Source organism: Mus musculus, chromosome 11 (genome assembly GCF_000001635.26).
Source record: "Mus musculus strain C57BL/6J chromosome 11, GRCm38.p6 C57BL/6J".
NCBI classification, from domain to species: Eukaryota; Metazoa; Chordata; class Mammalia; order Rodentia; family Muridae; genus Mus; species Mus musculus.
Genome location: NC_000077.6, coordinates 61,572,822 through 61,580,455, shown reverse-complemented (window position 1 = coordinate 61,580,455; position 7,634 = coordinate 61,572,822). Strand labels below are relative to the sequence as shown.

At 47.5% G+C, this 7,634-nt stretch overlaps 1 protein-coding gene across 23 annotated transcripts in view; it reads left to right on the top strand.

The window, feature by feature from the left end:
• The first annotated feature begins 738 nt into the window (after positions 1-738).
• The window catches only part of Epn2 (epsin 2), a 63,835-nt gene continuing 56,939 nt past the window's right edge, over positions 739-7,634 (top strand). For 14 of the 23 annotated variants that reach the window (XM_006532171.4, XM_030245534.1, XM_006532170.4 and 11 more), the window contains exon 1: positions 739-889. The gene's annotated coding sequence lies outside the window, so the exon portion shown is untranslated. Of the gene's footprint in view, positions 890-939; positions 2,039-7,634 lie in introns of those variants that run through there. The other 9 variants (NM_001252189.2, NM_010148.4, NM_001362585.1 and 6 more) reach the window with 4 other exon arrangements.

The window sequence follows — 7,634 nt, the reverse complement described above, 5'->3', positions numbered from 1 at the left end:
TCAGTTCTGACCCTTCTGAGATCCTCTCTTGGGGAAAGAGGGAAAGGACTCTCCTTACCTTCTTGTATAAGGCTCTGCTCTCATCTCTGGCCTGCCTCTGTGTGCTGTAGCTTGGCATGTGGCCGGCCCTACATTGCTTTGTTGGGTGCATAAGAGTGAGACTGCAGGCTTGCAGTTGGGGTTGCTAAATCCCAGTATCCTGATGAATCATGGGAGACTCGAGCGGCCGAGGGTTCAACCACTTGGGCTGCCAAAGTTCTGGACTCAACCTTTTTATTGAAATGCACACACAGAAAAGTATACAAATCTGAAATATGCATAAGTGAATCTTCATGAAGTGAACGCACTTGTAGCAAAATAAATCAACCCTGTCTGGCACCTGGCCTCCTTCCTGTCTCTTCATCACAACATTTTTCACGTGCAAGAGGAAATACTAGGAGACCATGGTTCTGATTAGGCTAGGCGGGGTTCTGTGCTTGAGGATTTAAGGGAGGAGCATGGATTGATGGTTAAGGTAGTTATGTATGCCCTGGGGAATTGTTGAGGTAGGGGGGATGTGTTGGACTCTGAGTTAGGGCTTCATAAATTTGTTAGGTTTGTGTAGAAGCAGGAGCTATTTAGAGAAGGCCTTGGGGGCATATGTGGGAGGGGCGGACCGGTTTGGAGGCGGGGCCTAGGAGCGAGGCAGGGCGGAGCCAGTGTGTGTGGGAGGAGCCTCCGCGCTCGGAGGGCGGGGCTCGCGCGCGCGCGCTCGCTGCCGGCGCGCCCCCTCTCGGCCGCCATGTTGGCTGGCGTGTGGGTGTCAAACGCTGCACAGGCTCGGGTCGCTCCCGCTTCTCCCGCGTCGCCGGCGGCTGCAGCCTTGCACTCGCGCTGGCCAGGAACGGAGGTGAGCCGGGACTCGCGGGGCTTGGTGTGGTGGTGGCTCGGGAGTCGGGGCGGGGCGGGGCTGCGCGCAGACCTTCTCTTCCAGTGCGTGGACGCCCCTAAGAGCACCGGCTTCCCCCTCGCCGGCCGGGGCGTGCACCGTGCGGCCAGCCGGACCCCACCCGGCTGGACGGCTCAGCCAGGCCCCGCCCCACCTGAGCCCGCTCGGAGCCGAGAGAGAGGCGACGTCTGCCTCCCGGCTTTGGCTCCTGTCCTCGCCTCACACCTCAGCGACAGAGCCTTCAGTTTGGAACAACCCCGCCCCTCCCCAGAGCGTGCTCGCCCCTCGAACCGGGTCCGAGCCGGCCGGCCCTCCCTCAGGGGACCGGGGGAAGGGGATACTCTTCCCCACGTCTTTCTCGCCCCCGGGACTGGATTCCCCTTCCCGGCCCCCACTCCACAGCACAGCGGGGACGGGGGCGGCGAAGCCAGGCTCCAGCTGCCTTTTGTTCCGCGTGGGATGGCAGAGACCTGGCGGCCCTGTTGGGCGAGTCCGGGTGGGCGAGCCGCGCGTGGGGTCGGCCTCTTCCGGGAGACCCTCGCTCTCCCGTGGGCCGGCTTCGTCGGAGCGCGAGCCGAGCGCGTTGGGAGAGGCAGGCCATTCCTAGAGGAGTCCGGGCCAACAGGTTTTTGTTTGCAACCTGAAGTTGGCCCAGTGGTTTTGCAGGGGGAGCAGATTGTCTGAGCTCCCTAGAAACCCTAGGTCGGCCGGTGTAAGTCTGTTGCTTGGTCTCGGGCCTCAGTCCTTCCCAGCGGCCTCTTCACTTTAGTGCTGCCTTGGGAACGCATTTGAAGTCTATGTTTCAGAAAAGATAGGATTTAGCTATTCTTGTGTTTTTTGACTAGGGGAACTAAGGCCCAAAATGTGTTAGCTTGCCCAAGGTCATCTAGGGATAGGGTGTTTGACACAGCTGGAAGCCCCAACTCTGGGACACTTAAGGATTTCTTCAACGTTTAGGATTCCCCCAAATCGCTTGCCTGCTATTTTTAACATTCATACAAGAAAATGGGCAAGGGAAGATGAGAAAGAAGTGTGAATTCTTCTTTTGCACAGTCAAGAAAATACCCTGTGGAAGAAGGGATTGAAATTGGGTTGAAATGATTGAAAAAGGTGAATTTCTTTGATCCATGTCCCTATTATGTAATATAAGAAAGACTTAACGGGAACTTTGTGGTCTTGTAACTCTAGATTTAGAGTGATAGCGGCAGATACTGGATTCTCTCTCGGTGATCGGCTTTGCATTGGTAATTAAGCTTTCCATCTATGTATTGTTGGTAATGAAGCTCTTGTCTGTATTTAAACGAGCTTGGGAGGAACTGCAGCTTTTCTTAGGGCATTTGTGATTAATGATTGTGTTGGGGAAACACCTGTAGGTCTTGGTTTTTTTTTTCTTTTTTTGAATGTTTGCTTTTGTTATGTTTGTGACAGGCTCTCACTGGGTAGTCAGTCTGGCCTGGAATGCACAGAGATCCACCTGCATCTGCCTTTTAGGGTGGAGATATTAAAGATGTGGGCCACCACACCCAGGCTGCTTTTGTGACTTTAAAGTTTGGTTTTCCTAGTTTTAAAGTTAGGCTAGTTATGTGTAACTGTGTGGCTGGGTTGTTGTTTCATAAACATGAATTGCAAAGTACTGTTCCACATGGGTTGATTTGAGTAATTTTGTTCAGTATTTGGATTTTTCCCTGAGCCCTGAGATAGAAGGATGGGGGCTGTGTTGGTCTCCTTTCGCTGCGGGGTGTATGGTGCCAAACATCTGAGTTACCAAGAAACGAGAAACTTTAAAAAAAAAAAGTGTGTGTGTCTGGGGGCCAGTGTATAGTGTTGGTACCCTCTGAGTGCAGAAGAGGGTGTCATGCCCCCTGCAGCTGGAGTGCATTTAGTTGTGAGCCATTGAAGTGGGTGCTGGGAAGTGAGCTCTGGTTCTTTAGAAAGTATGTGCTCTTGACTGCTTAGCATTCTCCCCAGCCCAGGTATTTGAAACTTCCAAGTGATGATACCTGGCATGGTGTTTGCAGTCTTGAATAATAGCCCATCCTTTGCAGAACCTCTCTGTGGAAATATGACTGCCTCTTATGTAATCTTTCATAATGAGGAATAGATTTCCCAAGAGTGGAGATTCTGATAAGAGTCCTGTGAAAGTAGTTGAAAAGTTTTGGAGAATCTGATTTATGTTAATGGTGTTTTTTTTTTTTTTCTTCTAGAAGTTAAAGGAAGTTTTAAATTTCACTAATAGTGGCAACTTTCGAGTTCTTTGTGGACTGAAGCATGAAAAGAATGAATTTGATTCAATTGCCCACTGTGTGCAGAGTTCTCCTGCCTTGTGGATGGGATGTGATTGAGTGCCATGAGCACCTAGTGACCCTGAGAATTTATTCCCCAAAGAGTCTCACTGTGTAACCCAGGTTGGCCTAGAATTTGATTCTCCTGCCTCACTCTCTCCAGGGATTGAATTACAGGGCACAGGATACCATGGTTGGCCCTTGGTCTGTATTTGGGTTTACGCTTGCCTCACTATCAAGCTTTTGCCAGCTGCCAATCTTTGGACCCTTCTTCCTCTGCTCTCCCAACCTTTCTACCACACAAGGTCTGTTAGGGTACTCTGGGCATTTTGAGACTGTGACACTTTGAGGCCAGTGGTTGCCTCGTCTTTCTTTGCTTTTCCAAGGCTCTGTTCAGTCTGTGACATACAATAGTACTCAGGTCTGTAATAAGTAGTCCTGTGGGCCAGGATGATGCTTCTATGATTTTGTACCACTAGTCCCACTGTTTAATCTTGCTCTGGTATAAACTGTTGGCCATCTGTACTGTGAAATGACTATCTAGTGGATTTCTGTATTTTCTTCCCGGCAGTGTTGGGAATGGAACTTGGGGCCTCACACATGCTAGGCAAAGTACTCTGCTACTGAGATGTACCCAGCCCTCCAGTGGATTGAGTTTTTGAAAATTGACATACATTCTGATAAGGCAGTCACTGGCTGTGGAGCTCTGATTGCCATGGAATGCCGTATGTACACCAGGTTGACTTGGTGCTGAGGTTGAAGGCACTCATCACCAAGACTAGCTTTCTTAATTAAAAAAAAAAGATTTATTTTATTGCTTATTATTTTATTATTTTTGTGTTTCTATGTGTACATGGGTATAGTGCTCTCAGAGGCCAGAAGAAGGTGCGGGATTCTACAAGCTTCTGGACATGGGTGCTGGGAACTGATCTGGGATCCTTTGAAAGAGCAGCAAGTGCTCTTAACTTAGCCAAATCTCAAACCCTCAAATGTATTTTCTGTATCTCTGCATGACAGAAGAGGGCATTAGGGGGCTGGTGAGATGGCTCAGCAGTTAAGAGCACTGACTGCTCTTCCAAAGGTTCCGAGTTCAAATCCCAGCAACCACATGGTAGCTCACAACCATCAGTAATGAGATCTGATGCCCTCTTCTGGTGTGTCTGAAGACAGCTACAGTGTACTTACATATAATAAATAAATAAATCTTTAAAAAAGAAGAAGGAAGAGGAGGAGGAAGAGGAGGAAGAAGAAGAGGGCATCAGGTCCCATTATAGATGGTTGTGAGCCCCCGTGGTTGCTGGGAATTGAACTCAGCACCTCTGGAAGAGCAATTAGTACATTTAACCACAGAGCCATCTCTCCAACCCAAATTTATTTTCTGTCTGTCTGTCTTTCCTTCCTTCCTTCCTCCCTACCTCCTTTCTTCTTTTCTTCTTTTGAAGCAGGGTCTCTATGTAGTCCTCATGTTGGCCTTGGACTCACAGATCCACCTGCTTCTGCCTCCCAGGTACTGAGACTAAAGGTATATGCCACCATATCTGGCCTAGAATTTTCTTAGTTCATAGTGCCTAAAAATAGAAACTTAGAAAAACAAACCCAAGGAAACATGTCTATGGCTAAGTGTATATTCATCCACAGTATCTAGAGGTGTGTTTGACCATACCTGCTAGCAGTCTGATGATTGAGAAGTCTGAATCCTAAAATCTTGATGCTCTTTTAGCAGCATTTAAAACAGAACCATTTTCATCAGAGCATAAGGTTGGGATTGAAACCTGTATGTGAGTGAAAACTCTTAGATTTGCTGGGTTAAGCTGCAAGACTCAGTATTCACACTGGGTCCCTGAGTTCCTGAAAGGCTGGGAACTGTAAATGCGTTAAAGTTCCTGGCTTTCTCCAGACCTTAGGATCTGTGGAAGTACTGTAATTTGAGTGTCAGTAATTGAATGGGCTACTTTATATGATAAGTGTTTTATTTAGGTTTGGAATTTAAAGGGGGGGAAAAAAGCATGCCTCTTTGAGGTTCCTGCTTCCCTAGAGTGGATTGATTCTTCTGTTGGGTCGTGGACTGAGCTTAGTTTCTCTTCCTGTGGATCCTAGTTCAAGCAGTGTACTGCATTTAAGGGTGTTCTAGAGAAAGAATGGGTAATTCAGCTTTCTCTGTTCAAAGCAGTGCAGAGTTGGTCCATAGGGACTCTAAGGCTTTGGTCATGTAACTCAATTGACAAATGGAGAAATAAGCTCTCCTGAGGGATGGCTGGCCATCCAGGCTAATGCATAATGTGAATTTAAAAGCATTTATAATTAATCACTTGAATGCAGGCTGTATCCTCCTTCTGCTCTCACCCTTCTTTGGTAATGTCATTGTCACATCTCTCTTATCCTGCAGCACAGTGGTTTAGAGACTCTAATGGCATAGTATGCCTGTCACAACCTCATGGCAGATTGCTTAGGAGCTGGGCATGGGGCCTGGTCCAGTGGGTCTCCTGGCTGGGTCGGGTGGGACCCACCCATCATTGAGCTTGATTTGTTCTACCCTAAAGTAAGACCAACAAGGACTACTTCATGGAAAAGACACCCATCCCCTCTCTAATTTGCTGTGCATCAGGATTCCCTAGAGGCTTGGTTTCAGTTGGTTGCCAGGCTCCACCCCAGGGTTTCCAATTCAGTAGATAAAGCCTGACAACACTCTGCCCCCTTCTTTGGATAGGTTCTTGTGTAGCTTAGGGTGGCTTGAATTCACTGTGTAGTTAAGGTTAACTTTGAATCTTGCCTCTGCTTCCTAAATGCTGAGATTATAGGCATGTGCCACCATGCTCTGGTTTATTTACTTGGTGCAGGGGATTAAACTCAGCAGGGCTTTGAGCATACCTGACAGAAAAACATTGTATCCAGGCCTGAGAATGCATAGTCAAGTTTCTAAAAAATACACTTATTACTAGTTTTGTTTTTCTTTTTTTTGGGGGGGGGGGTTTAAGACAGGGTCCTGGCTGTCCTGGAACTCGCTCTGTAGACCAGGCTGGCCTTGTATTCAGAAATTTGCCTGCCTCTGCCTCCCAAGTGCTGGGATTAAAGGTATGCGCCACCACCGCCCAGCTCCTTGTTTTGCTTTTTTTGAGACAGGGTCTCAGCCTGTTCTGGCTGTCCTGGAACTTGTTAGGTAGATCAGGCTGGCCTCTTAACTCAGATCCACCTGCTTCTGCCTTCCGAGTGGGTTAGCTATTATTATTTTCTAAAGGCAAGTGTGTATAATTTTATATTTATATATACACATTTTAATTTATGTAAATGTGTCTGTGTCTGTGTGTATGCACTATGTGGGTGAGGGTGACCACAGTATCCAGAAGAGGACATTGATTACCATAGAGCTGGAGTTAAAGGTGGTTGTGAGCACCCAGAGATGGGTACTGAGATCCAAATTCAGATCCTTTGGGAGATCATTAAATGGTACCCGTAATTGTTAAGCCATCCCTGTGGCACCTATTTATTTATTTACATTCTTGTGTATGTGCACACACCATCTTTGTGTGTGTGTGTGTGTGTGTGTGTGTAGGTCAGAGGACAACTTGTGGGAGTCAGTTCTCATCTGTTATGTAGGTCCCAGGGATACAACTCAGGTTGTCAGGGTTGGTGGCAAGTATTCTTATTTCCTGAGTTATCTTGTCAGCCCACAGAACATACGTTTTTAACCAGTGTCTGCATGTTACTGATGCTGCCAGTTTGGGGACTAGACTTTGGAATCTTGGCCTGAGGACTGAAAGAGAAGGCATGTGAGGTGTCTAGCACCAGCTGGCTGTGCAGAGGAAATGAGAATGCTTCTAAATCCCGCGCTGAAGATGGCAGTGTGGCATTTGGAAAGGAGTTCGGGTTCTCTGAGCACTGTTCTCACTTTGGTTTTTCCTGTAAGATTTGGAGCATGGTTACAAGCATCTTCCTGTGAGTTATGGGTTCATTTTCTTTAAAGATAGTTACATGAGATGAAAGTGGACTTCAAAATGGCAGGAAGTCCTCTATCCTGTTGGAAAAGCAGGTGCATTCCTACATGGCTGGCATAGTGATGACTTCCTAGGAATGCAGCTTGGAGAGGTGGTTGTTGGTCTTTGGTCTATCCAGGCAGAACACCTCAGGGTCGTTAGTCATCATCAGTCCCGGTGTTAATGAAAATCACTTCTTAATTTAGATTGATTTAATATTCTTTGGTGTTTAGAGTTTGAGAAAAAAATTTCCCCTTTCCACCATCACCATGTCTCTTGCATTTTGAAAGAACTAATGCTCAGGGTTTGGCAGCCTATACCTGGCTTCACAGTGAATGGAGGGGTACTTTGTTGTGTGTAGAGTGTGTGTTGTCTGTGTGTGTTAGTATGTGGGGTGGTTGTGGTGGTGTATGTATGATGTGTTTATGGGGTGGCTGTGAGGTGGTACATCCT